At 42.2% G+C, this 27,629-nt stretch overlaps 3 long non-coding RNA genes across 6 annotated transcripts; 2 read left to right on the top strand and 1 right to left on the bottom strand.

Moving 5' to 3' along the window:
* The first annotated feature begins 596 nt into the window (after positions 1-596).
* Positions 597-16,924, top strand: LOC121675551. Of its 2 annotated transcripts, none has more exons than XR_006020112.1 (3): positions 597-1,424; positions 15,757-15,928; positions 16,515-16,924. It is a non-coding gene; the product is annotated as an uncharacterized LOC121675551 (long non-coding RNA). The 2 variants fall into 2 exon arrangements; XR_006020113.1 differs by lacking the exon at positions 597-1,424 and adding an exon at positions 2,354-2,522 and having other exon boundaries at positions 16,515-16,598.
* On the bottom strand, positions 13,615-24,677 carry LOC121675550. 3 transcript variants are annotated; one of them, XR_006020110.1, is made up of 5 exons: positions 22,838-24,677; positions 22,308-22,515; positions 22,138-22,205; positions 20,027-21,384; positions 13,615-16,798 (listed from the first exon to the last, which is right to left on the bottom strand). It is a non-coding gene; the product is annotated as an uncharacterized LOC121675550 (long non-coding RNA). The 3 variants fall into 3 exon arrangements; XR_006020111.1 differs by having other exon boundaries at positions 20,378-21,384; XR_006020109.1 differs by lacking the exon at positions 13,615-16,798 and having other exon boundaries at positions 19,335-21,384; positions 22,838-24,674.
* Positions 22,940-27,629, top strand: LOC121675552. Its single transcript, XR_006020114.1, has 2 exons — positions 22,940-23,024; positions 25,922-27,629. It is a non-coding gene; the product is annotated as an uncharacterized LOC121675552 (long non-coding RNA).

Raw genomic sequence — 27,629 nt, 5'->3', positions numbered from 1 at the left:
GCAGGGGTCCGTGCAAACGCCAACAGCTGCAGAGAATAGAACCAGCCAGGCATTTCAGGTACAAAGAGATAATGGAGACGTGGTTCAGAGGAGTGAATCATCTCATTTGTGCTGCTAAAATGCTGCTAATAAAATGTGATGACAGCCCCGGCGTTAATAACATGTGTGCTATCTCTGTGATCAGCACAATGTTTATTTTAAAGAACGGTGTTTATTCCTTCCATTGCCTTCCTCGTCATTCAAGGCTGAACAAAAGGTCTTTTGTGTAGCACAGAGCTGGGCTGAACCCTACAAAGGGCTAAGCATTCTCGCAGCAGTGGACTTAGTCACATGCTTAACTTTAAGCATGTCAACAGCCCCACTGAAATTGGCAAGACTAATTATGTCCTCAGAGTTAAGCGCGGGCTTAAGTGCACTTTTGGACCAGAGCCAGAGTACTCAGCACCTTTGCAAGGCTGATCTGCCAGTGAACAAATTTTGTTTTGGAAGAATTTATATTCAAAGAAAGCAAAATGACCAAAAAAAAAAAAAAGAAAAGAAAGAAAAAGAAAACCCCTTGCATCTTTCTGTAAGTATTATCAAATTGGATCCAGGCCAAAACTTTACCATTCCCAGCAGCACATGCAGCTGTTCTCTGAGAAAAGGGTGTAATTCCAACCCCTGGATAAAAGTGTACATTTCAGTGCATTTGCCATAAGGAGAAGTTTGCCGTGTTTCACAGTTTAAGCAACTTTTCCTGGTTGGTGGCAGTTTCCTTGTCTCCAGTGAAAACTGCCTCAATTTCCTATGGAATGTTTACAGTCAGGAACAGGAAACAGTTTCATTTTATTGCACCCCCGGAGTGTATTTCCCATTTCATCAAGCCCTTGAAGCATGTCTTCCAACCCTGCATGCTGAGCTGTGGCTCGGAGAACCCTGGGGGAGAGTTTTCAGGTCTTCCAGGACCTTCAGCAAAGACCTTAACCAACTGAAAAGAGCAACTTGTGTCTCCAGGGAAGGGTGAGGTGAGATGAAGTGCCACTGCTGCACCTTCATCTCATTCCAGACCAGTGCTAACATTGACACGAGCCTCAGTAGAAGTCACTCTCTTCCCAGTAATCCACAGAGTGAAACACACCCCTGCGAAACTTTGATTCCTCATTGCACACCTTGGCATCTCCTCCAGGATGAATCTGACCTGCAATTACTGCTCAGCTGTATTTGGTTTTCTTTCACTTGCATGCTTGTTTTCCCCACTGGACACCCCAATTTTTCACCAGATTATTTAATTTCTCATCTTCTCTTCTACTACGTAATACTGCCTGTTCCTGTTCTCTTCCACCTGTGGAGGTGAATGCCTCCCAGCAAACATATTTCTCATGGATGAAATAAAAGAACTGCTCCTGAGGAGAGGAAATGGAAGCGGGGAGGGAAGCAGGAAAGAGGTAAGTCCCTGAGCTTTGAGCTTTGTAGCCACCAGTGCTTTTCTAGCAGTGCCCTCCCAGCTTGCCAGAACCTGTCAGTCTAGCCTTCCTATAATCACTTCCACTTTGAATTTCTGCTGGAATGTACTCGTTTGTTGATTTCCTATTTGCTATTTGATGAGGTTCATAAGGAGCAGCTGCAATACCTGTCCTAACTCCTTCATTTCTCCTCCTCTCCTCCTCTTTTCAAACCAATCACCAAAGTACAGCTGCTCTGGCTTGGAGACCCTACACAGAGCTTGCAAGTGGTGTTTGTTATACAGATCTTCGATTAGCTCTAAGCTCCCCAGGTTTAGCTCTGGAAACACTCATCTTAGCAGCTGACCTTTCAGCTCAGTCACCTATCAACTGGACTAATTTTTAAACCCCAATCTTTACCTAACTCTTGGCACTGAAGGAGGGTTTTGCTTTCTTCATCCACCTTTGCTAAATCACACAAGAGTGCATGAGGTGACATCTTCTGTTTTCTAAGAGGCCAGAAGATGATTCTGTTATAGTATGTTCAGTTCTGCTTTTAATCTTTGCTGTCTTCAGGTTCAAGTGGCTTCAGAATTCACCCCTATCCACCATCTGTCCAAATCACTCCATTAGGCCCATCATGGCAGTACAGGAGAAATGAGGTCACTTTCCTGGAAGGATAGTAACTGATGATTTATTTAATTAAAAAAAGGATCATCTGTAAGCACAGCAAGCTGCAGGATGGGTGGGATACTGTGAGTACCTCCTTCTGCTTGGTGGATATTCCCAAAATGCCAGAATGGGTCAGGCTGGAAGGGACCACAGAGGGGCAGCTGGTCCCACTCCCTGCTCCAGCAGGGCCATCCCAGAGCACACAGCACAGGATTATGTCCAGATGGTTCTGGAATATCCCCAGTGAGGAGACTCCACACCCTCTCTGGTCTCTGTTCAGGGCTCAGTCGCTGCCCAGGGAAGAAGTTCTGCCTCCTGTCCAGGGGAAACTTCCTGGGCATCAGTTCCTGCCTGTTCCTCTGGTGCCATTGCTCAGTACCACCATCTTGGCATCCATCCTCTTGGCACCCTCCCTTCTTCATTTAAAAGGTCAGTGATTACTGGGGTTTTTTCCCTCAGAAAATCTCTTTTGCTCATTCACTGCTTGTATGCGACGAGACTAAAAGGAAAACCCGAGGCTCGTGCTTGTATGACTGTATTCAAGATTTCACTGTGTTTCAGTCTGTTGCTGTGTCCAGGCATAGATCCCCTCCAGTCCCACGGAATCATTTAAACATGGAGCACAAATTCAAGCAGTCTGGAAAAAGCAAGACTTTGGAAGTGTAGAATGTTAAAGAAAGTTGAGACAAAAGGCAAACAAGTCAGGTAGCAAAGGCAAACTTGTAAGACAGCAATTTTGAGATATTTACTTTCACAACTGCTGGCCGGCAAACATTTTGTTTTGTTGTTAGAAAATAAACACTGAAAATACTTCTAGAGTTTAACTGTTTAAGTTTCACAGACTTTCTAGACATTCTAACACTACTAATGCTGTTTCCTGCAAACTCTGAGACATTAATGTTTCTTCTATCATATTCAGCAGAAGAAGTAATAATAACACTCAATTTTTAGTAATCTGCAAGAGCAGCAGTAGCAATCTGAAAATATTTAAAGGAATGGGAATCTGAAATCATGATTTGTTGCAATGAATATTTTCTTCTAAGATTCTCCATGCTCCCTTCCTCTGGGTCCTCATGCCAAGCTGGGTGAAACCCTTGTAGTTCCTGAGGAGCAGATCCACATGGCATGTGAATGTCGTGAAATATCTGAGACATTCAAGGCTTATTTAAAAGAAAAAAAAGGGAATCATCATGAGAAATGTCTATTTACTTCTCACTGGATGAATTTGAGACAGTTCTGAGGAAGTAGCACTTAATAACAGTGCAACAGTTTAGCAGTCACTGTGACATGAACTCCCTTTTTTGCTGAGAAATTGCACAGTTTGGACAACTATCAATGCAGTGAAAGACAATATATCTTTTTCTGTTCAGAAAATAGCACTTTTTGGTATGACAGAACTGCTGTATCACAGGCATCTTCTTAAAGCAGAGGTCATCTTTGAACTGTTATAGTGAGGAAAATCAATCTAATTCATCATGAAAGAGCAACAGTAATGGAGTCAAACATTTTAGTTCTCTAAACCAGAGTATATATTCCATCAGTCCCTGCCCATTCCTCTGGTGCCATGGCTGGGCCCCACGGAGCAGAGCCTGGGCCCTGCTCGGAGCCCTCCCTGCACACAGGGACACCCAGGGCTGAGGGCCCCTCTCAGCTGGGGCTCCTCTCCAGGCTGGACAGCCCCAGCTCCCTCAGCCTTTCCCTGTCAGGGATGCTCCAGGCCCTAAATCATCTCCTCAGCCTCTGCTGGCCCCGCTCCAGGAGCTCCCTGCCCCTCCTGTCCTGAGGAGCCCAGGACTGGACACAGCACTGCAGCTGTGCCTCCCAGGGCTGGGCAGAGGGGCAGGATCCCTTCCCTGACCTGCTGGCAATGGTCTTCCCAATGTATCCCAGAATTCTTGAAGATTCCAGGAGCTACTCAGCCCTGTGAAAGGATTGCTGGAGGCTGAAGATGCAGTTACAGAGGTGCCTGGTGCCTCTGGGCACACAGCAACCCTTGCCTGAGGGGTTTCAAACTCCCTGTGAGAGTGCCTTCATCAGCATCTCTAAACTTACTGATAAGTGAAAGGCCACCCCAGGCTCTGCTGCAGGATCTGGGTTAAATGCTGGAGGGCAAACAATGAAATTCCACTTGGGCTTTCACATCTGGGGGGAAGATCTGAAGCACTAAAATACTGAACTAAAATAAAAAGCAGCAAAAATGTTTTGTTATGTAATGCTACAGCTATGCCTTGTCACTACAGGGATTTCAACTCTTCCCACGCTCTGTTCTGTCACCTTTCAAAACTTTCTTTGGTATACATGCAAATGACCCCAGGTGCTTTGAGACAGGAACTGGAAAAATGTTAGTGGGGTAAATGGATCAGGACTATCCAAATCAGATCCAAGAGCTATTTCTTTTTCTGATTTAGAAGATGAGTCATCTTTTTCACTGGATGACCAAGCTGAGTTGTAAAACCCTGGCCCTTGTAAGAGAAGTCTGACTTGAGGCCAGCCTTTTTTCTCATAAAAACGAGGGCTCAGATAACACACAAGAAAGTAACTTCTGAAAGTATTTAGCAGCTGGTGAGTGAGTAAATAAATCATAACAATCAGTTCTATGGATATAACACGTTAGAAAGCTTGGGAAAGGTAACCTCTTCCTAACGACAGACTGTGAAACATCCCCACTTTGTGGTTGTGAATAAGTGTGAAGATTACCCGTGAGTCTGAAGGAATATGACATCTGCAGATAGCATGTTAGGTGTCCCTTTCTCCTATTTATTTTTCTTCACTTTTGCTATGAGTAGTAAATCAGGTCTGTTTTATCCTTGTCCTTGGCTCTTGTATTTTTTTTCCCAAGTCTTCACTGTGTCTGTGAGCCTCTACAAAATTCCTCAGAGAAAATTAGGAGTGACTTGCAACAAACATATAATCTTAGAATTCATATAAATGTGTATATACACATAATTATAATTATTTATAATTATGAATCATCCTTTCCTATTTCCTGAGGAAGACCAAGCCATTTGTAGGCACTGCCGTCAGGAAGGAGTGAGAATGGTGCAAGCCAAGGGAAACTCAGGTTCTGTAATTTATTCATGCAGCAAGGCTGTCATTAGCCACTGTCAGAATATTTCATTTCAGGAGTTGTTATTATTGTGTGTCAGGAAAACTTTGGGATGGGGAAACCATGATGGTTTTGTACTCAGTCGCTGAAAGGAATTTAGTCTGCTATTGGCCAAGGAACTAAAAATTTATATCTCGGGAAATGAATTGGATAAGATTATTAATCTGTCAGACAACAGAAGAAATCCATCTCCCATTGATTTTGGGACATCTGTAAATGGAGTTTTGCTATTCTAAGTAGTGCTGAACAATAACCATTTGAATTTTTCACTGTGTTGATTCCCAGACTTATATATGACACTGCCAGGCTGGTGAACTGGCAGGATCTCACGCCACAATGCTACAATTCAAAGAGAGCATCCCAGAAAGTGGAGGAAGACTCAAGATGAAGCCAGAATCCCAGCTGTATAAAACAAGGAAAAAATGGTACAACATGTGAGCATCAAAGAGATTTTCTGGAACTCAAGGAAAGCAATTCAAAGAAAAAAGAATTGTTTTGGGTTTTTTTAAGAAAAAAACAAAACAAAACCAAAGCAGAACAAAGCAAAGCAACCTTTACATTCTAATTAAAACCTGGGCAGTTTGGTTGTGCAGAGAGAGCAATCAAGAACACAGGCACAAGCCTTCATTCAATAGAGAGATGACTGAAGACTTAAAAGACGAAGTCATAGGAGAGGGAAGAGAGGTGGAAGCTAGAGAAAGACCAGAAAGAAAGACTGCATGCCATCCAAGGCACTTTCAACATGGATAAAATGCCTGGCACTATTTTCCAAACCTCATTAAGTGGGGGAATTTCCCAATGCACTGACAGAGAGCAGATCTTTCAGCAGGCAGGGCCTTATCTTATCGATTTAAGCTACATTGCTGTATATTGATTTGCTGACTCTAATCAGGATGTTCTTCTAAGCAATTAGATCTTGTCTGAAAATGTAGGAGTTGCTGCTTGCCTCTACTAATCCTGAGATTTCAATCAATACTCACAAGATTCAACCAGTACCAGCCAGAATGTGGCGTGACTGTCCGCTTTAATGGAATCTCTGTCCAGGGTAGGGCATCCCCACTCCCACACAAACTCATGTCTTCCACCAGAGCCTCCTGCCTTGAATCATGTTCTGGAGGAACCTGGCCTCCTCCCCTGGTCCCAAAGGCAATCTGCACTGACTAGTCTCTGATTGCAGTGCTCACTTGGCTGTTAGGCAGGCTGCCCCTTTCTTCCCCCTGGTCAGACTGCCCAGAGCAAGTCCACATGGACAGTGAGGAGGAGGAGGAAACTTTTGTTCCTTTGGCTTCTGCAGCATGGTGGGAATATTACAATTTACATCTCCAAGGCACCAGCAGAACATCAGGACCTTCCCTGGCCAGAGGAAGGGGAGGGAGACACTGTGACTCAGTCACTCATCTGAGTCACCGTCCTGGCAGCAACAATTTGGGTGGTGCTACAGTCACCGCCCTCCTCCCTCAGAGCTGCACTTGTACTCACTCCCTGTCTGCATGAGACTCTTCTCGTCAGGGACTGAGGTACCTGCCCTGGTGCACCTGATTTTAAAATTTGGATGGCATTCTCCAAGCCATGCAATAAATGTGAAAGCATTCCTTTGAAAGAAATAAGAAACTGTACCCACCAAAATCTTTTAAAATATCCAAGTCAGCACTTAAGCTGAGTCTGGCAAGACTTTAGGCACTAAAGTAAATATTTGTGCATGCCAAATAAGCCCCCTTCAAACTGGAAAGAGGAATTTAATTGAAATTGTTAGAAAGTCCAAGAACAATACAGAACTGGAGTTTTCCCAAACTGTCCTCCCCTTTCTCACATCAGAAGCAGAGAGTGACAGTGACATTCTTAGACACCAAAATAAAGACCAAGCAGGTGGTCTTGTCCTACAGCATTTAACCCTTATCTCAAACTTCCCAGGAGAGGATCTCAATCACCCTCACACCTCCTGCAGTGGCATGTGCCACAGTTACAGGCAAGGATTCTTACAATCACCCATAGGACATTATTTTATTTTCACACTGAGTAAAGTTAAAAAGCCATTTAAAAGCTATAAGCCAGGCATGAAGGACACTTAAATTACCTAAAAAACAGCACTGGTTTAGCAGTATTTATGAAAAAATCTAGGAAGGACTCGGATCAGACCCATTAAGGTGTGAATTACACGTAATGCAAGATATTCCCATCTGCCACTGCTCTCAAGGCCCTCAGACCCCTGCACAGAGGTTTTTACTTACACCTTCTCTAGAGCCAAAGCAGCCCTAAGGCCCAGGAGTGAATGTGAGCTTTGTATCAAGATCAGAAGAATGGCAGAAGTAAAAATTGAGTGTCAGCTGCAATTCAAAAGAATGTGCATGGTTCTGGTGGAGTTTGAGGTGCTCCTGTAGGAAATGGATTTATTTCTGCCCTAGAAGAGCCCTGTGTGCTTTCTAAGAGCCAAAAAGAAAAGGGCAAACACTTTCATAAACACTTCTTGGTCAGTAATTTCCTGTTTTCACTGAAAACTTCCTTTAGGAGTTTACATGTATTATTTTAGTTAGTGCCACATTAAGGCTTTACAACGGTAAAAGTTTTATTCTCTCACAATTCGAAATAGTCCTGAACAACGATAATCAAGAGGAAGTAAATTCAAAATAGAAATTCTGCTAAGGTAACAAAGGTCATGCATAATGTGTGAAAAAATGCTGCGTTGAACTGAGATATTTTGCTTCATCAAATTACTTTTTTTCATTCCCTGTGCTGCTGCTGGCATGGGACAGGAAAGGAAGTGGAAGATAAGTTCAGGTTTCTTGTTGCATCACCATCTTCAGAATCTTTATGCTTGGCTTTTCTATATACTGCAACCACATTTAGAGCTAGGCCATCCCTGAAATGTCTATTTATGTAGCTGTTCCTTTTCTCTTTTTTTTTCTTTTTTTGGAGCAATATAAGTTCTCACACTAAGAATGTGTATTCTGAAGAAGAAGCAGAAGCAGAATGGATCCACATTTGTGCCATTTGGACCCAATCACCTGAAGATGATTTTTAAGCACCTGAGGGATGATGTAAAATGTTTATCCTGCGGAAGGCAACATCATGTGGGCCACTTAGGAAGTCTTGCTGGGGCATGGGAGATGCTCAGGGGCGCCAGAGCTGGCTCCAGGCACCCTGCCTGGTGTCCCTGTCAGCAACAGTGCTGCGAGGGGAGGTTCACTCCATCCTGAGAGCCATGTCCCCATGGCAGGGTCAAACTGGGCTGTACCTGTGGCACTCATCTTGCCAGGGGGGTTTTGCAGCACAGCCAACTCATTCCAGCTCTGGATTCCCACCAGTCACAGGGGGTTTAGGGATTTCTGCAGGGCACTCAGCAGGAGGAGGAGATGAACCCTTGCTGATTGTCACCAGGAACATCAGTTTAGGCCAGATAAGGATCAGGCTTGGGACAACCACTTGGAAAGCAGGACCCTTGTCAAGCAACCGGTGAGTGAAAATTCCAGACAAAACATATGAGGGGGATCTGGGATCTGGGCCTAGGAAGTCTGTATCAGATCATACTTGTATCCCTCCCAGTTCAGTGTTCTATTTCTGACTGCAGGCAGTGCCAGTTATTTCAAAAGACATTCAGCTGTAGACTATTGCAGTTTATCCCCAGGGAAAGCCTGGTTTTATATTTATGGCCTGTGTCTTGAACAGAAGATTTATATCAATTTGAAAAAAAGGTTGATAAACATTTAGTCTTTTGGACAAGACACTCTCCAGCCCCTGGGGAGAAGCATTTTGAAAAACCCTGGAAGGGGTGATGGGGGCCTCAGACACATTTTTAAGACTCAAGCCTCAGGGTTGTGGGAGGAGCTCATGCAAGAGCAAAGTCACTTTAGGCTTTGCAGGCTTAGGCTACAAGTTTCCAGGGAGATCCAAAATTCATGTCCATGCCATGTGAAAGGAAAGTGCCTTTCTCAGATAGCATTTACCCCACCTGAAACTGAGGACTGAAAACCCACCTCAGTCCCCACTGTGAGGTTCTCTGCGCTTCCAAGGGAACACCCAGCAGCTTTGAGGAAGTTTGGATCGCCATTCCTCTCTGCCCTGCCAAACCCAGGTGTCCCTCTAAAGCAGCAAACCCATCTAATCCACAGCTGAATGAACAGGGACACAACGGAGATGAATCTCCAAAGCTGTTTCTTCCTTCAGAAGCACTTGGCTGATTCAAGATTTACTGGGCTGTCAGGGCAAAACAAGGCATTCAGGAGACCCCCCTGATCCCATCCTCAATCTCATTAACTTCCTGCTTTCCCCAGTGCCCCAGCGGCCGCGTGTTAACGAAGGGCTGTAATTGGTAAATGAAATTGATTACACAACTCTTTGAATGAGGCAAATTGTCCGTCTCTGGAGAAAAGGTATCATTTTCTGCTGTGCATAAATCAAACGAGGGTCTCTTAAAAGCTCTGGGTAAGTAGAGAGCATTTCAAATTGGCTACAAAGTGCTGGGCAAAGCATTGGCAGAAGGAAGGGCAGGGACAAAAATGACCTTAGCGGCTCTCTCCTATCCCCAGTTTCTGTGATTCTATGAATTTTAATTCTGTGCTGCACGATTTAATTACCACTTGCAAAGAGCTGCAGAAAATGGAGATCCATTTTCTACTCTGGGCATATCTGTCCTGTCATCTGTCAGCTGTGAGGGTACTGAATTGTTCCTACAGAAATGTGGACATAAAATTGATCCATGTCTGTCTGAAGGACTGGACATTGGGGCATCACAGCTGGAAAAAGCTGCCAGAGGTTGTCCTAAAAGCCCCAAACCCCTCTTCAGCAAAACAATCTGAATGCTGCCATGTTGCAGCATTACTCGATATCTTGTCATTTAATCATGCTAATATTTTCATATATCTGGTTTTGAATTGCTGCAGAGTAAAGGAATCAATCCCTTTACTCTCTCACTGCGTTTATAGTAGCCATTTTACTAATGCAGAGCTTTGCCTATTCCATCTTAGAGGAGAAATGTGTTTCTAGGCTATTCTGGGAAACAAGGAATAATTCCCTTTCTTTGTGGCTGCCCTTGTCACATTAATATCACACTTTCAACTCTCTGTAATCCTTAAAGGAGTCCTCCAAGCCTGGTGTCAGTTTTGTTCTGAATATTCTTCATATTATGCAGTTGCTCCTGAAGCTGTAATGACAGCACAGAGACAAAAAGATCTCAATGTCTGGCTGTATAAATACAAACTATGAGCCTGTGTATTCGTAGTATCATAGAATCATAGAATGGACTGAGTTGGAAGGGACCATAGGGATCATCTCTTTCCAGCCTCTCTGCGGGGACACCTTGCACTAGACCAGGGTGCTCATTCCTAGACCAGACGACCTGTGGGACAGGTGTCATAATGTAACATTTCTTGTGCATAAATATGCACCCTATTCTCATGCTAAGCCTGGCCAGTTTCATCTCACAAATTCTGTTATTGCAGGAATTAAGGAACAGGTGGCACATTTTGGGGGTTGTGCTGGTTTTAAGGGAAAGAGTGCTCTGGGAGGGGTAGTGATGGTTGTTCTTTCATTCACTTAACTAAAAGCCTCTCACTTGTGACAGCTGTGAGATAGGTTTTACAGAACAGAAGATATACCCAATTATTACCTTACTTTTTCGAAGAGGAGCTGCTGTTTTTAAGTGATTAACCTGTGCTCAGCAATAGCTTCTTGAACTGTGCTTTTTTGGAACAATTTTTCCTCTTGTCTGCATTGAATTGATTTATTTATGTAGACTTTGATGCGTTATAAACTCTAAAATGACCCTAGACATCAAGTGCCTTCTCAGGGCAGACCTTATCTCACTCTTGATGGCCTGATTTATTTAACTCACTGCAGGAAAAGCACTATTTCTGTGATGTGCTGAATTATGAATTCTCCCAAAAACCTGGTGTGACAGACAAATAAACATTTTAGCCATGGGAAGGCAGAAGCGGAAAGGTGTTGAGACTTGCTGAAAGCCACACAGGGTGTTCCTGTCAGAGGCCAGATTAGGATTTTGCAAGTCACTCATCAGCAACTTCAGTTGATTTGGTATCTGGGAGTTACAAAGAAACTTGGCAAACTTTACCAGTTCTCCTACCACTGGCACTGAGGTAGGATCTGAGGAAAAGCATGTGTAGGATAAAGATTCTGCCACAGCTTCCCTTCCCTGTTGTGTGTGTGCATGAAGACAAAAAGGATCTGGCAGAAAGGTGCAAAGCTGTGGGTAGAAGTTGTAGCACCCATTCTGTGGGACTGTGAAGTTGTGACGGGTGGTTTACTGATAAATCCCTAAATCCCTGTGAGCAGGGAGGTGGCCCTGCAATATGGGCCTGCCACCACCCAGTTTTGTTCCCTTCTTTGTGGGGCGGTCAGAAAATGATCTCCAGGATCTATCTGCAAAAGGCAAAGCTTGCCAAGTGCCAGTCACTCTTAATCTCTTCATATCCAATTTATCAATACAGTTCCTGTCTCTGATACCACTTCTGTGTTTGGGCCATCCATGCCCTGTTTCCCTTCAGGAAAACTCACTGACCTAGGCTTGCTGGATTGGTTACTCAGATAATTCCCTGAAACAGGAGAGAACCAGAGAAATGGACTGGGTTTTTTTCTAGTTAATGTGTTTAAGGATTGAGTGCCAGCTGAAATAATAAATATAAAGATTTACTGAGTTATGCACAGAATCATAGAATGGCCTGAATCGGAAGAGGCCCTAAAGATAATCTGGATCCAACCCCCTCCCATGTGCATGGATACCTTCCACTATCCCAGGTTGCTCTAAGCCCTGTCCAACCTGGCCTGGAACACTTCCAGGGGTGAGGCAAACAGAGGATGATATCCACTTACCTTCACACACATGTACCATAGCATTCCTAGAATCCTGATGAAGGTTAGGAATAGGATGCAGGAAAATAGAGCAAAACTTCAAGAGCATTTCTGCTCTCATTCATAATTCTAGTAACTCTATCACCTGTGGATTTTGCTCAGTATCTTCAAGAAAAAAGACAAAGTTCCTTTCCTATTCACTCTCCAGCATTTCCTAACAGTTGAATACTTGCAGCTGAAGGATAAATGACATTTTTAACGTCTATTGCAATGTCATTTTTCTCCACGTGCTGCAATAGTTTGTATTCCCCAGTTCCTTCTCTGGAGAAGGGGGCAAAGATGGACACAAGACTTTGGGACCTGCTCAATAAATAATTTAATTCACAGTAATAGCAACATCTAAAATGATCTTCCCTATCCCAAGTGGAAATCATAGCCGGACACAGACATACTCCCCCAGCTGCACAGTTCCCACAAAAGTACTACTTAAAACTAATGGGTCAGAAACATTCCAAGTGTAATTCTGCTGAAAGTGATAGTGTGAATCAATCTGAAATTCAATAGGTGGTGCCTAATCCCTTTCTTGCCATGGGCAAGGAAAGCCTGGGATGTGGAACAGCAAGTGTGAAATAAAAGCAGCAATGGGAGTGTTAGAGAAGAAAGTCTAAATGATGAAAATCCTGAGCAGAATTTCCTCTATGGTCCAGGAGGTCTTGTCACACATACATTGCACATTTAGATTTTAAATGCATATATAAAGGCAATTATGTTCTTGCACATAAACACTTGCAGAGATTTTTGCTTCGTTTCAAAGGTTTCCAAAGTGCAAACCTGGGAAATATTACGGATATGTCAGGCAGGTTGGGAGCCATGTCAGTTTTCAAATTCATTGCAAATGCCTTTATGAAAGAGAGATTTTTTTTTTAGCTAGATTAAGTCAAGAGCCACGAAAGAGATGTAGAAATGGAAGCAAAGCCTACACATTCCAGTGTTCCATTTTTCAATTCCCATTATTTTTTAGCTTGGGCTTCTATCTTCAGAGCTGTGGGAACCCAAAGCGCAGAGAATATTTCTCTGCCCATTTTGAAGGTTTTTACCCCCCTGAACAACACTGGTTTTGACCTCCAACCTTGGAAAAAACTGCCTACTATTAGAGAAGAACTAGAAACTACACTAGTGTAAATTAGGTGATAGACTACTATGTAAGATTGTCACAGGGTGAAAAATTTAGAGGTTTTGGGTTTGTTAATGTAGTGAATAGATAAAAGCAAAAAACATCAAAAATGGAGGATTGTTGTTCTCCAAACCAGCTTCTTCTTCTTCTACTACTCCATATTCTGCAGTAAAAGTAGTTTGGGATGACTGGACAAAGAATTCTGCAGTTCCTGGCTGTATTACTGAATAATTGGTAGGAAAGTGAAAATAATGTACGTTTTTAGTAACCATTGGTTGAATTGCTTTTAAAAAGGCCGTGTAATCTTGATAATTCAGCTTTCTCCTGCATTCCCTTCTTTGTGCTATGTCTGGATCACACTAGTGACTCTTTTTCTCTGATAAGACTTAATAAACAACTATCAAGAAGCAGCAAAGGCTGAAAGTCCCATTTGTCTCTGGAACTCCTAGCAAGGACTTTAAAAACTCTCTCCCATCAGGAGAGGTTTGATTACGGCACGATCAGTGTCAAGAGCTGGTATATACATGAGTTGTTCCATCTGGGTGTTTGAAAGTAGAATAGTTAACCGTGTAGGTTGGTTGGCTGGTAGTAAATAGGTGCATGTGTTGTCCCAGAAGTCAAGAGAAAATAGGGAAGGAGGAGAGTAAAATCAGCCCAGGACATTTGCCTCAGAGGCAAACACAGAGTTTCCAGTGAATTTAGATCTCTGCCAAGTTTAAATATTTGGTCCCATAATCTCGGCCCACCTTGAAAAGTGTTTGCTGTTAGGAAAACTCTCGATCATCCAACTACCTTGTTCCTTCTGCTCTTTTATTTTGCTGCTCCAGCCAAAGTAGATTTTCATTTAAATGCGGTAAACATAACAAGCCCTTTCATGAAATGTTGGAGGTCAACTGCACCCCTCATTTTATTTAGTGTATGTTTCTTTACTTCATTTGGAAGAACAATAGCAAAACCACAAACTGAAACCCAATATCACCAAGCACTGAAAACAAAAGGGTGCTTACGGGATTGGAGTGCTGGGAAAAAAACCCACTATTTTATTTTGCAAAGCATTTGGAAAAGTACATTTGATCTTCTTATTTCACTCTTTGGTGCCTGATATTTCAGCCATCCATCCTGGGCTTAATTCTGTGTGGTCTAGCAGTAAATGAGGGGTTTGTTCCTGGTGTTACTGCTCACCTACTGTGTGACATGGGCTGAAGCACATCTATATCCTTGTGGTGCCTAAAGACACCTGGATTTAAAATGGCTGAAGAGGTGTATTTAATTTATATTTGTGAAGTATATTTATGCATTATATTTATTAATTCTGTTTATAAATTGTATTTATAAATTATATTTAATTTAGCTTGGTTCCAGAAGGCTTAATCATAAAGAGTCTCCTGCTCAGAGTACCTAAATGAGTTCTCTCTCACGTCTCTCTCTGTTCTCTCCAGTGTTTTGTCCACTCTGCCTAAATATAGCATACTTATTTGTTTGAATTTTGTCATGCTAATATTTTTGCTAATACTTTTAAATTTAATTTCAATCTTTTTTACTGTCCCCAGTTCTGGAATGTCCTTTGGCACCATTTCTGTGGGAAGGACTGCAGGACTGTGCTGTTCTCTCACATCATGAGCCTCTAGCAAAAAAAGCTACTGCATAAATCAGTAAAACAAATAAACAAGAGGGAAGATTTTTTGCTATCATAACTGAAAATTAACATTATTTGCCTTGTTAGATGTTAATTTTTAATTTGTGATGGTTTATATGCATTTCTATACTTTATATATCCAAGATAGGGACATTGATGAGTTTTGGTTTAGACTTTTAATAAAATGACATACATTCATAAACTTTCATATTTCAAGTGTTAAAATACTTTCACATAAAAAAAATATAGTTTTTTATGCTTCTTACGAGAAGTATATCTTTAAAAAACAGAAACATATTAATTACCAGTATGATGCTCCCTAGTCAGCCCTAATCAGAGGCAGTGGGGACATTAAAATGAGGATGATAAATCTGATTTCAGTGCTTTGCTGGGTGAGCATGCATGTTATATTCACAGAACCAAGAAGCTTTTTTCCTTGCAACTGGAAATGAGAAACATGAACATAGATAGCATGATAAACAGAAATGAGAAACATGAACATAGATAACACAATAAATAGCACATTGATTTGGAACCCCATTGCTTGGGAAGCCTGTTATTGCAACAATAAAACCACAAAAGCTGCATCTGTAAATGGGATAAAATACATTTGTGTGTGTGTGTCACAATATTAATGTAAACCTAGACAGAGCTAATAAATACATTTAAGCATGAAAAGAGAGTTAGTAACTCATACATAGAACATGTTGTATGTGGACTTTGATGTTGTGTTAATAAAAAAAATAGGATTTATCTTTCTTTATTTGAATCTACATAAAGCAAATATTGCTTTCAAAACTTCTGAAAAAGCAAATACTTCAGTCTAATACTTCAGTCTCCCTTTCATTTTTTGTAAAATTATGTCTGTGTGTATGTCTGCATGAATTTTTAAGTAATAAAATGCACTGGTTTTATTTATGTGCCACTTATGCATTTTCTTTTCTAGTTTTCTTACATTTTGTTCCGTTCCCACTGTTTGGAAAGGGAATAGCACAGAATGGCAAGACACTGGGTTCTTGCCATGCTCTGTTTTTCCCTGGAGAAGCAAGATCTGCCCCATCAAGCAGGATTGCAGTACCAGAGGCATTTAGAATTGACTTTAGGAAGGGTGTGTACAGGTATGCTTTTATGAACCTGATTTCAATGGGACAAGTTCATGTGCAGGATTATATTGGATTCAAAGCAGGACTTGAATATCCTCATATTTCAGTCTTTCAAAACCCACACAAATCATTTCCTACCGCACAGCTCTGATAAAAACAGCTAAATATGGCTGGAATGTAACAGATGAGTTGTTTTTAAAGGCTGCTTGCTATAGGTTAAGTGGGAGAACAGCAGTTTTTCATTTATTCCTTTGTAGATCTGCAGCGAAGAATTCCAGAGAAGGATATAGATGTAGCAACAAGCAGATGAGTGGTTGGGATTTCTTGGTCTAGTGATATTTTGCAAGAATTCTTTAAAAAATGAAGGCATTTGTTCCAGATCCTTATCCAAACATTTATTTGTTTCAGCAGTTTCCACAGTAATTGGCCATTGCAAACACCCAGAGTCTTTTAGGGCTGGCATAATGGGCCTGCCCTTAATTTTTAAAAATAAATCACAACTTAGATGTCACTTTGCAGTTCCATGTAGCAAACTGATAGCCAGTTGAAGATTGGTAACAATATGGTAGTTTATTTTCTTTTTTTTTCTTTTTTCTTCAAGCAGTGGCAATGAAATTTCTTTTTAAAGTTGACCAAACCCCCAAGACAACATGACAACATCAAGACTGGCTAGCACAAGCCCATACTTTGGGTTGTCATCATTTCCAGTGTGGAAAATGGCTTTTGGTGAGCTGTACATCACAGAAGTCTTCAAATTACATCCACTCATGCACAGATGCCGTATGATGAATATCTTTCCAATGTGAAGTTATTCCCTGCTGTTAATTTCCTGAAGCTGTGTGAGCATCTTCCCCAAAACTGGTAACAGGCGGCAGCTAGAGCTGACTGGAAGACAAGAATTTCCATTTTTATTAACATCTTAGGGGCTTCAACATTTGTTTTGTCCTGTTGGTTTACCAAAAAAAAAAAAAAAAAAAAAAGCCCAAAAGGCACACTGGAATAAAAATTGCACTGGAACAAAATCTCTCTGTCTTTGGAGAAATGAGAAATCCCAGCCCTAAAATTTACATGTCTGAGGGACAGACAGCACAGCTGTGACATTGAAGGACACCAAGGTTCTGTTCCCTGCTCTGTCTCCTTTGGCCACCTGGATGATTGCTGTGGCCTCTGAGTTACAAAATGGTAGAATCACAGACTGTGCTGAGTTGGAAGGGACCCACAAAGATCATTGAAATACAGCTCCTGGCAGACACCCCAACAATCCCACCCTGTGCATCCCTGACAGCGTTGTCCAAATGCTCCTGGAGCTCTGGCAGCCTTGTGGTCGTGCCCATTCCCCGGGGAGCCTGTTCAGTGCTCCAGCACCCTCTGGGGGAAGAACCTTTCCCTGATACCCAGCCTCACCCTCCCTGACACAGCTCCAGCCGTTCCCTGGGTCCTGTCCCTGGTCACACAGAGATCAGAGCTCAAAGCTGCCCCTCAGCTTCCTTCATGAGGATGTTGAAGAGCACAGTGAGCTCTGGCCTCAGTCTCCTCCAGCTGAACAGACCCAGTGTCCTCAGCTGCTCCCCACATGGCCTCCCCTCCAGGCCCTTCACCATCTTCACATCCCTTCTTTGGACACTCTCTAACGGCTTTAGACCTTCTTGTACTCTGGCACCCAAAACCACACACAATATTCGAGGTGAGGCTGCCCCAGCCCAGAGCAGAGCAGGACATTCCCTCCCTAGCCCGGCCGGCGATGCTGGGCCTGGTGCCCCCAGGACAGGGATGTCCCTCCTGGCTCCAGGGCACTGCTGCCTCATGTCCAACTGGCCACTGACCAGGACCCTCAGGACCCTTTCCACAGCACTGCTCTCCAGCCCCTCATTCCCCAGTCTGTCTGTACATCCAGGGGTGCCCCATCCCCAGTGCAGAACCCAGCCCTTGTCTTTGTTAAACTTCACACAATTGGTGACCCCATTGTTTGTCCAGGGCTCTCTGCAGGGCCTTTCTGCCTTACAGGGAGTCAGCAGCTCCTGCCAGTCTAGGGTTATCTGCAGACTAACTTAGTATCCCTTCCAGTCCTGCATCTGGGTCATTAATGAGGTTGTTGAAGAGCACAGGGCCGAGGATGGAGCCCTGCAGGACCCCACCAGTGACAGGTCCCCATTCTGACGTCGCCACAGTCACTGTCACCCTTTGTGCCCAGCCTGTGAGCCAGTTACTCACCCAGCACACAACGTTTTTATCCAGCTAGGGACTGCACAAAATCAACCTGTTTTCCTCATTAATAGAGTCTAAATTATTTTTATACTGTCAGAACCAATGACCATCAAAACAAACACTCTTTGTTGCAGTAACACTTTCCACACCCACTGAAAAACCTCCATGACAACAACAAGTAGCGGTTCCTCACACCAGAACCACGGAATCCATGATCCCTGTATTTCTGCATGAAAAATAAGAAAAACTTTATTCAATGCACCAAAATAGACCAAAAAATGCACCAAGTTAGACCAAAAAAATTTAAAAAATCTTTTTGCACCTGGATAAACTTCTCAAAGGCAGATAAAGGATGGGAACAACCATTCCTGGCATTTTTCACTAAATAATAATTCTGTTTGTGAGCGGACAGAGATGTTTTTGCAGGGAAGAAAACCTTTAGAATGTACATCTGGAAAACTGAGGATTTTTTGTTCTATTAGGTACTGGAGCACACTGACCTGATACAGACGCAGGTTTTATAGCTCATTACAATCTTGTCACCCACAGTCTCCTCCAAAACATTGAACCATTTCAATTCAAATGGAATAATATAAGACCTTTTAAAACCTATATTAACTTTATGTTTTATGCTTTGAGAGACCCAGTCTTCTGAGGGGCTTTTCGGTAGTTTGTTTCTCTTTCCCAAACTATTTTGTATTGCATTGTATTTCCCTATATAGCACTTGCTTCTGTTTTTCCTCAGAGTTTAACTTACTCCTACTGCTAAGTTGTATTCTTCAAGTTTCATTTCAATTTCTGATTGTTAACAAGGAAGGTGGAACATAGTTTTTGAAGCAGATTGTTCTGCATCATCCTCCTGAGAGGATTTTGCAAAGCTTTCCCACCTCTGTTGGTGGCTGCTGTCACATTTAAGATACCAGAATATACCATGCAACCTGTCTTCCATCTAACTCTTGTGTGCTTAGATGACTCAAGTTGTCCAAAAACTGAAGCTAAATCCATCTGCCATTCTGCTGGTGCTCCAAAGGTGCTGCTCTCAGCTGTCTCTCCTCCTCTCACTGTGTGGCACATGCTCTGGCTTGAAAGACACCCAGCCAACAGCCAGTTTTGACCCTCAGAGAGACAAAAGGACACCTGCAAGCCAGACTGGGAATAGCAGGTCCATGGATCTGAGAGGGGTGAATGAGAAGGGATGCACCAGAAAGGACTGGCATAATGCAAACTTTTGTTTATTTTGACCTACAGTTCAGAAGCAGAGGGAAAGTAGTTGAATTCAAAGTCAGTAAATTTAAAACTGATAAAAGGGAAGGGATATTTCAGCCAAAGTCTAATTAGCTACTTTTTATCTGTATCTGTCATACACAGAAAAAAAGAAAAAAGAAAGAAATGTAAAAACCAGTAACAGAATACTGCATTATTTTCACATTTGAAAATATAACCAAATATATACCCTGGAAGAATCTATCTTGAATAAAAATATGTCAGACTTCTAAAGCTTCTTTAAAGCTTATTAAACCAGGTGTTAATAGAATAATGAATAAGTATTTAAAAATATGTCTTGCACATTTTATAAATGCTATGAAGGGAAAACCTTAGATCTAATATAGTCTTTATAGTCACTTGTTTCTGCCCATAAAATTCTCACAATAATGAACAGTCAGGATGATAATCAGCCAAGGTAAGGAATGCATTGATGCACATATAAGGAGGAAAGCTGTGTGTGAGGAACAGAGGATTAGGCCCCATTCACTTTAAAAATCCTTTAAAATATTCAAAATCATGATTTTAAGCAGTGGTAAAAAATCCACTGAAATGTAGGCTGCCACAGACTTTAAGAAGTCACCCACCCCATTTTTCTACCCTGGGCAGGGTTACATATAAGCAAACTTCGGTCTTATAACTCACCTGGCAAATGTTTGTCTAAATTGCTCTTTAAACCTCCAGTGAAAGCCTCCACAAATTCCTGAAGGAAACTAATCCAGCCCTTCAATATCTTGCCATTAAAAAGCTGCTTTTTTTCCCCTAATTCCCACCCTCTCTCTGTTGAGGCAATTCAAACACATCTTGTCTTGTCCTGTTCCTGGTGGCTATTATCATGTCTCTGCACATTCCTCCCTTCCCTAGACTAAACAAACCCAGCTCCTTCGCTCCTGTCTCACAAGTTGTGTTTTCTGGACCTCTAATAATTCTTGGTGTTCATCTCTGCATTTTTGCCAGTTGGCAAGGGTCATTTCTCCAGCTGTTACCTGCGCTTACGCAGACACAGGATCCCAGATGGGGCTTTATCCACATGGGAAAGAGGTATTACCTCCCGTACCTTCTATAGCACCCCTCATCTTTACAGGATTCCTTTTTTCATCAGGATGGATCTGCTGACTCACAAATTCCCTTTTGGAGATTTGCTGCCTACTCAGTTGTTCCACACCTTGCATTTGTCCCCTCGACTCTTTGACAATAAAAAGAAAACCCAACCTTTTCTAAGGTCAAAAGATGAGAGGCTCCTGTCCAAAAGAGGAATTGTACATACATTTACAGTGATGGAAAGACAGGAAAAAAAGTCTTTGCATAGGAAACTAAATTTGTTTTCACCACTCCACAGTTACCATTTACAGTCCCTAATCTTTTGTTATAAGTGATGACAATAAGGTGACCTCTGGCACAAATTACTTAATTCTGGCAACGTTTGTATTTTGATGTAATAAAAAAAAAATCAAAGAGTTCTTACTTATAATTCATAAAATTAAAAAGAAAAAAGTATGGGATCATTAGGCAAATGAATGAATAGAAGGACTTCAGAAAAGAAAGTGAAGGGATGTGTTCCAGTGTTGTCTAGAAAATTCAGGAAAATAAAAGCATTTTCTTCACATTCTTTTAATGTTTTCAGACTAAAATTTGTCATTCTCTTCAAATAAGGAAATGAGAAAAAGTCTGTATCTAGAAAGAAATACTTCATTCACAAGTCTTCCTCCTCCCTAGGAGTGTGAATCATTCCATGATCAGCGCAACACCTGAAGCCTGACACCCTGGTGCTCCAGGTTTTGTGGCTGAGCTCTCCTCTGAATACCAAATTCTGGCCAAGACTTGCTTCAAGACTAGAGCACTTCCACTGCCTTGCTACTCTGGTTTCTGATCATGTATTTGACTTTCTGCTCCAACTTATCCCTCAGGAAAAACTAGTTTGGATCTTCTTCTGTCCCAGCTACTAATTTATTGAAATTTGCAGTTTAGTGCCTCTGAAAACTGAAGTCATCTGCCAGATGTACCTGAAATTGGAAAAGGGTTTTGAGATTATGAAGAGAAAGGACAACAGCAGACATCAAACACTTTGTTAACATCAATCTTATCCCCACAGAAAATCAAGCCAAGGAGCTCTGCTCTCCAAGCACTATCACACGTCTTCCAACAAAATAAAACTGCTTTGTTCAGGCTTTGGAATAAATGGGAACAAAAAGAAGGTCTTGCTATAAAAAAACCCCAACTTTTTGAGGGTCTGGGTGTGAGACGAAACCAAGGAAAAGTTTTCCATTGGCCAGAAAGAGTTTGGGTAAAACTTTTACGAACACTGAGAAAAGGGGTAAAAGGAAAACCAGAATTTCATGCTTAATTGCAGCTGGCATCAGTGAAATCCCCTCCTAATTCACTCTGCAGAAACAGCAAAGACATTATATCATTTATTATATCATGGCTTATATCAGCAAAGACATCACTATCATTTAGATATCAGTGATGATACTGCAGAAGAATGGATAGAGTAGAATTTGAGCTGGCCAAAGATTGATTTTAGGTCTTAGATTTTAAATAACTCAAACATTTATGTCATTTTTCCCCTCTTCATCTAGAGCTGCTGAGAACTCTCAGGCATCAAAAGCAAACAGTGGAAAACACTGAAAACTTATGAGAACTCAGCCTGGATGTTTTCTGTGTTCATGCATCTGGGAAGTGAAGCAATAACTTGTTTGGCAATTTTCAGATCCAATGTATTTTATTTTTCAAAATAAACAAAACCTAGTCCTCACCTCCATCCTTCCAAACCAAGAAACTGGCAGAGTCATAATGAAATGTATTTCCACTTAAACATTTATTCCTGAGGAAAAGGATTTTTAAAAAGAGAGAGAGAAGAAATAAATTAGCAGAAGGATCTCTGATCTGTTTTGATCTTGATCACTAAATTGATAATTTTTCCTACCTTCTTGCTTTTCCAGGGTCCCTTCTGTCTTTCCTGCAGAAATTCCCTGCATTGTTTCACCAGCAGTTCCTAGTTTATTAATTCAGGCTTAGGCATCCAGCTCTTTTAAAACAGGGGTCCCTCAATCATTCTCTGGTCATGCAAGTAACCTTCTTCTCAAATAGTATTTTTTTCCTCTCCAAAGCAAATCCACCAGTATTATATTTCCCTATCAGAGAACAAATACATGAATTACAAATTCTTCCTCCTTCCCCCCCCCCCCAATCACAACAGCCCATTGATTTCATGCACACTTTCCCAGAAAATCCAAGCGGCTTCACATTCTCCCTGCCCCCAAATCCATCAAGTTTCCCATTCCCACAGTCTACTCCAGCCCCTCTGAATGGACCATGCCTCTGATTCCCAAGGACTCCACAAAGAGCCCAGGAGTGAGGTGTCCTCCCTGGCAGCTCCGCTGTGTCACAGCAGCAGCGTGACAGTGGCAGCAGATGGGCTGCCTTGAAGCCTCTGTTAGCAGCGTGGTGTCTCACCCAGCCCTCCCGTGGGGCTCCAATTTTTGGCTGCTTGGCAGGCTGGGAAGGGGGAGAATCCAACCTCCCTCGCTCCTGTGCGTGAGACATGAAACAAAAGCCTTCCCCTGCCTCACCGATTTCAGGCTGGCTCAAGTCCTTCACATCGCGCAGGCAGCACGGGCTGCCCCATCCTCCTTTCCTGAAGGTAAATGAGTGATTTATATTCCTAATATTACTACACGGATTTCAGTTCAGGCAGGTTCATGCAAGGCAAGACAATAGGTGATAGGGGATTTGACTGAAAAATCAAGGTTATTTCATTTACCCTCATGGCAGAAACAAAATAAAGATCATGATTTGCAATGTTACTTTGGGGAACTCCAAGGAGCTGCCCTTTAATACCCTCTCACAGTAATTAATGACTTCTTATTTGATCACCCAAAGATGGCATATGGAAATCCATAATAAAACTAGGATGCTGCATTTTCTTAATAAATATATCTTAATTAGATTTTTCATCCCAGTAACACTAAATGCTTACACACAAAAAATTATTTTGCTTGGAGTTGTATCATGAAATAAAAGTAACTGATTTCTCATAATGTTGCTCCTGTAGAAATATCAATTTGCTTTCTCTCTGCTTTCTCTCTGTTCTTTATCAGAACTCCAGTTCTGATAAACTGACGGGGCATAAAATAGTTACAAGCTAATCCTTGTGGACTGAGAACTCCCAAGATTTCTTGTTGCCCTCCCCCTTGGCAAGAATTAAAGACTTCCTCTTTCACACGGCAAATCTCCCTTTTCCCACATGTTTGGTGTCAGAGCTGTGTTTCGCTAGGCCTTACAAATCCAAATTCCTTCAGGTCTTTTTTCCTTCAGTGAATTCCATATGTACAGGCAATGGGAGTAGCAAGAATATCCATTCTCTTCCTCCTCCTGTCCTTCTCTTTCAAGGCTGTCAGTTCCTTTCCTTGCATGGACACAACTCAAGAGTTTCCTTGTAATAGTTCCCATCCTTTTCCCTCATGTGCCACCACTCCCACTGCACATTCATAATTCTCCAACTGGAGCCTTTAAGAGACAAATGATGCACAAATCCATGTAGCTGAGCTCTATATGAATTCAAATCTCTCCTGTAAAATCAATCATGGTGTTTTCAGCAGCTTTGCAAAAGATGCTGTCAAATTAGCCATAGCTGGACTTTTACTATGTGAAATGCAAAATAATTATTTCTTCCATCACCCTGCTCTGCTGTCTTTGGTGAGGTGAAGTTGGAGAGGAGGTGAAAGCTTGTACCTCCTGCAGGTCTCCTAAAGAGAGTGTGTCCTTCCAAGGCAGCTTCTGAATGGGAACCAGTGGGGATGTTAAAAGGGGTGTCAAAGGTGGCACCTCAGGGAGGAGATGCTGCCTCAGCTGATTCCAAGTGCCAGTGCTCATGTGGAACCAGCCTTGTCCTGCGGCTCTTTTCTAGGCTGCAATTCACCTCTTCAGTAAATACTTTTGGACAGGACTGACCAGGTGTTGAGACTGCACTTCTTTCCGAATGGGTCATCCTGTCCGAACTGGCAATGGGTTTTGCTGGGAGAAATTGCCTCATGTCCCACCTTCTGCATTAAGACCCTCAGAGCTGGCAGCTTTACAGAATCATTAAATCACAGAATTATTAAGGCTGGAAAAGACCTCCAAGATCATCGAGCCCATCCTGTGACCAATCCCCACCTTGTCAACCAGACCAGGGCACTGAGTGACAGGTCTGGTAGTTCCTTGGAGACCTCCAGGGATGGGGATTCACCGCTTCCCTGGGCAGCCCCTTCCAGTGTCTAACAGCCCATTCAGTGAAGAAATTCCTCCTGATGTCCAACCTGAATTTCCCCTGGCATAGTTTGAGGCTGTTTCCTCTCCTCCTGTCCCTGTTCCCAGGGAGCAGAGCCTGATCCCCCCTGGCTGCCCCCTCCTGTCAGGGAGTTGTGCAGAGCCAGAAGGTCCCCCCTGAGCCTCCTTTGCTCCAGGCTGAGCCCCTTTCCCAGCTCCCTCAGCCCCTCCTGCTGCTCCAGCCCCTTCTCCAGCTCTGTTCCCTTCTCTGGACACGCTCCAGCCCTTCAATGTCCATCTTGCAGTGACAGGACTAGAACTGGACACAGGATTTGAGGTGTGGCCTCACCAGTGCACCTCAAAACTCCAGGTGGCTGCTCTGCCACTCCAGAGCAGCTCTGTGATGTGCCCTGCTACATGCAAAACCTGCTCCATGGACTGTGAGTGACCTCACTGTGATGGAAAGGCGCTGGCAGGGAAAATCTTCCATTGCTCTTTTCAAAGCACTATGGCTGTGCCAGAGCAGGAGCCTTGAAATGGAGCACACAGTTTAATCTGTCTTTGACATGACTTTTTTTAGCCCAGTTGTTTCTTATTAGAAAGCACTTTCATTTCTTCTAATCATTTATCAGCCCTTGTGTGTGAACACAGTGTTTAACAGAACTCTGACCATCAGCATCGGACATCAGCTGTTCTTCCATTAAGAAAAAAATCCTTCTGTGTTGAAATAGATGGTGAGATGTCTGAATCTGGGGGACACATTTTTAAAAGGTGCATTTGGGGTTACGTAATTTTATGTGTCAAAATCTCATGCACCCTGATTTAGCACATTTATTATGATGTTTATACATTTGTGTGAGGAAACAGACTCAAACACTAACTTACAGACCTCTACATTGTGTGTTTCATGCAAGTCTGCTCCCTGGACACTTTTGGCTCAGGCCAGCTATCCTTGGGGTGGTTCAGGGAAGCTCACAGCCCAAAACCTGCAGTCAGTAGGGATGCAGCCACTCTTTTCCAGAGAGGAAGAAAGTTCAAGCACATTGACAAAGAACCAGATCATGGCACTTAGCCCTTGAGCCAAGGCTGTTGCACCAGTCTGGGGCTGGGATTTTAGCAGTACAGACCAAATCTCCCTCCTCTGTAATGTGGTTTTGTAGTACTCTGTGAAAAATAACATATTGAGGTAGGTGACTTTGGTTAAAGGACATGTGAAACACTGCACTTAGTGTGTTCATTGGTTGCATTTTTCCTCTGATCACTTTCAGATTTTTTTTTTTTTTTTGGCAGGAGGTTTTAGCAGTGCCAGCAATCCACTGCATTTTTGGAGAGTGTGGGACGAGTTCTGCACTTATTTACTGCACTGCAGAACATGGAATCCATTGGTGTTGGCCAGGTGACACAAGATCACATGGAGCAGAACTTAGAACCAGTGTATTCTTACTGCCTGTTATCTATTAGTTTGCCTAATGTCCATATAAAGAGCTTTTTTGACTTAAACCCCTTGTGTCTAACTGGATAAGAATATTTTAGCTTCAGATATTATATAATAACATTTTATATGCAATTTATAAATGTTAGACAATCAGTGGTGGCATTAAGTAATATTTTTCTGTGGTTTGTTTGGGGTTTCTTTCCTTTTCTGTTTGTTTGAGAAAGCTCATTGGACAAAATCTTTTGAATACAAGGCATGATCATGCATTTAGCCTTTTCTGCAGAAAAAAAATTAAAAAAGAACTTTAGAGAAAGAATACTTGAGTAAAAATTGCTTGGGTAGAAGGAAAGTCCTTTGCAATGACAACTTATGAGTTCTAAACTTTCCTTTTTCTGCAGCTTTTTCACTTGGTCTTATAAAAACATCCTCTGCCCCTGCAAGGTTTGCTTGTCACTGTAACACCAGAGCTGATAGACACTGCCCACTTTAACTCAAAACTGTCATCGTCAGATCAATGTGATGGCTGAGATGAGAATAATTCAGACTTAAACTATCCAGTGCCTAGGATTTAGAATGACTAATGGCTTTGAAATAAAAAAGTCAATCAATTCTACAAACATGTCAGGCAGTCGCCAGAATTTCAATTTCTGGTTTTGGTTGGAAACAAATCTGGCACTGTTCAGGCTGATGCAGAATCCAGTTTTATTTTCACTAATTCCAGTCTCAAAAATGAGCCAAGAACCCTGCAGAAACACAGGCCTTACTCCAATTGTCAGATTAGTAAGGGCTTACACGGACATGGATCAGGCTGCTTTTGCAGGTTGGTGCATAGATTGAGAAGATAATAACCTAAAGATATCATTCAGGCAAGATTTAAAACTGTGCTTCATTTTACATGTGTAGGCAGTCTTGAAGAGATCAATGGGATTACCCACGTGCATAAAGTTAAATGCACACATAAATCTTTGTGAAGCTGTGACTCAAGGGTCCAGCCTTGTATTTATCTTCAATATAGAGTTTAGTTCTAGAGGCAATTTCATTGATGGCTTAAATATGCTCACACTCAGTAGTGTCTCATATTCATGGCTGCATGTGTCTGATTGATCAGGTCCTTAAAAAATGTGTGGAGTGGCAGAAAAGAGAAGTTTTTTTTCAGTCTGTTCACTTTCAGTATTGTGACTCCAACCAGCTTTAAATCCTTCTCTTGCCTTGCATTTTTACTCTGAAAAGGCAGAAGATGTTCATTAGTGCTTAATTAATGTGATTTTTCAGTCTTCATCAGGACTTCCAATTCCACCACATATGGTTCTTAACTTTAGTTTATAATTAGATTTCTAGTGATAAATTGGTCTCCCCTTTACCCAAGTTCAGATTAAAACATATTTGATTTTTTTTTTTATTATGACTGGTTTAGTGTTCCCTTTCCTGTAGGAATTTCCTTTCCCTTTCCCTTTCCCCTGGCAAATGTGATCTACCCTCATGTAGCTGCTTTGGTTTTGACCCGTTGACACTCACTGATGTATATTCAAGAATCTTCAATTAAATGTAACTGGGCTCAACAGA

The sequence above is a fragment of the Corvus kubaryi genome, unplaced genomic scaffold (assembly GCF_017639235.1).
Source record: "Corvus kubaryi isolate FWS band 111438036 unplaced genomic scaffold, C.kubaryi_AGA036_p1.0 74, whole genome shotgun sequence".
Lineage (NCBI taxonomy): Eukaryota > Metazoa > Chordata > Aves > Passeriformes > Corvidae > Corvus > Corvus kubaryi.
The sequence above is the reverse complement of the archived record's forward strand: the minus strand, read 5'-3'. Positions and strand labels throughout refer to the sequence as shown.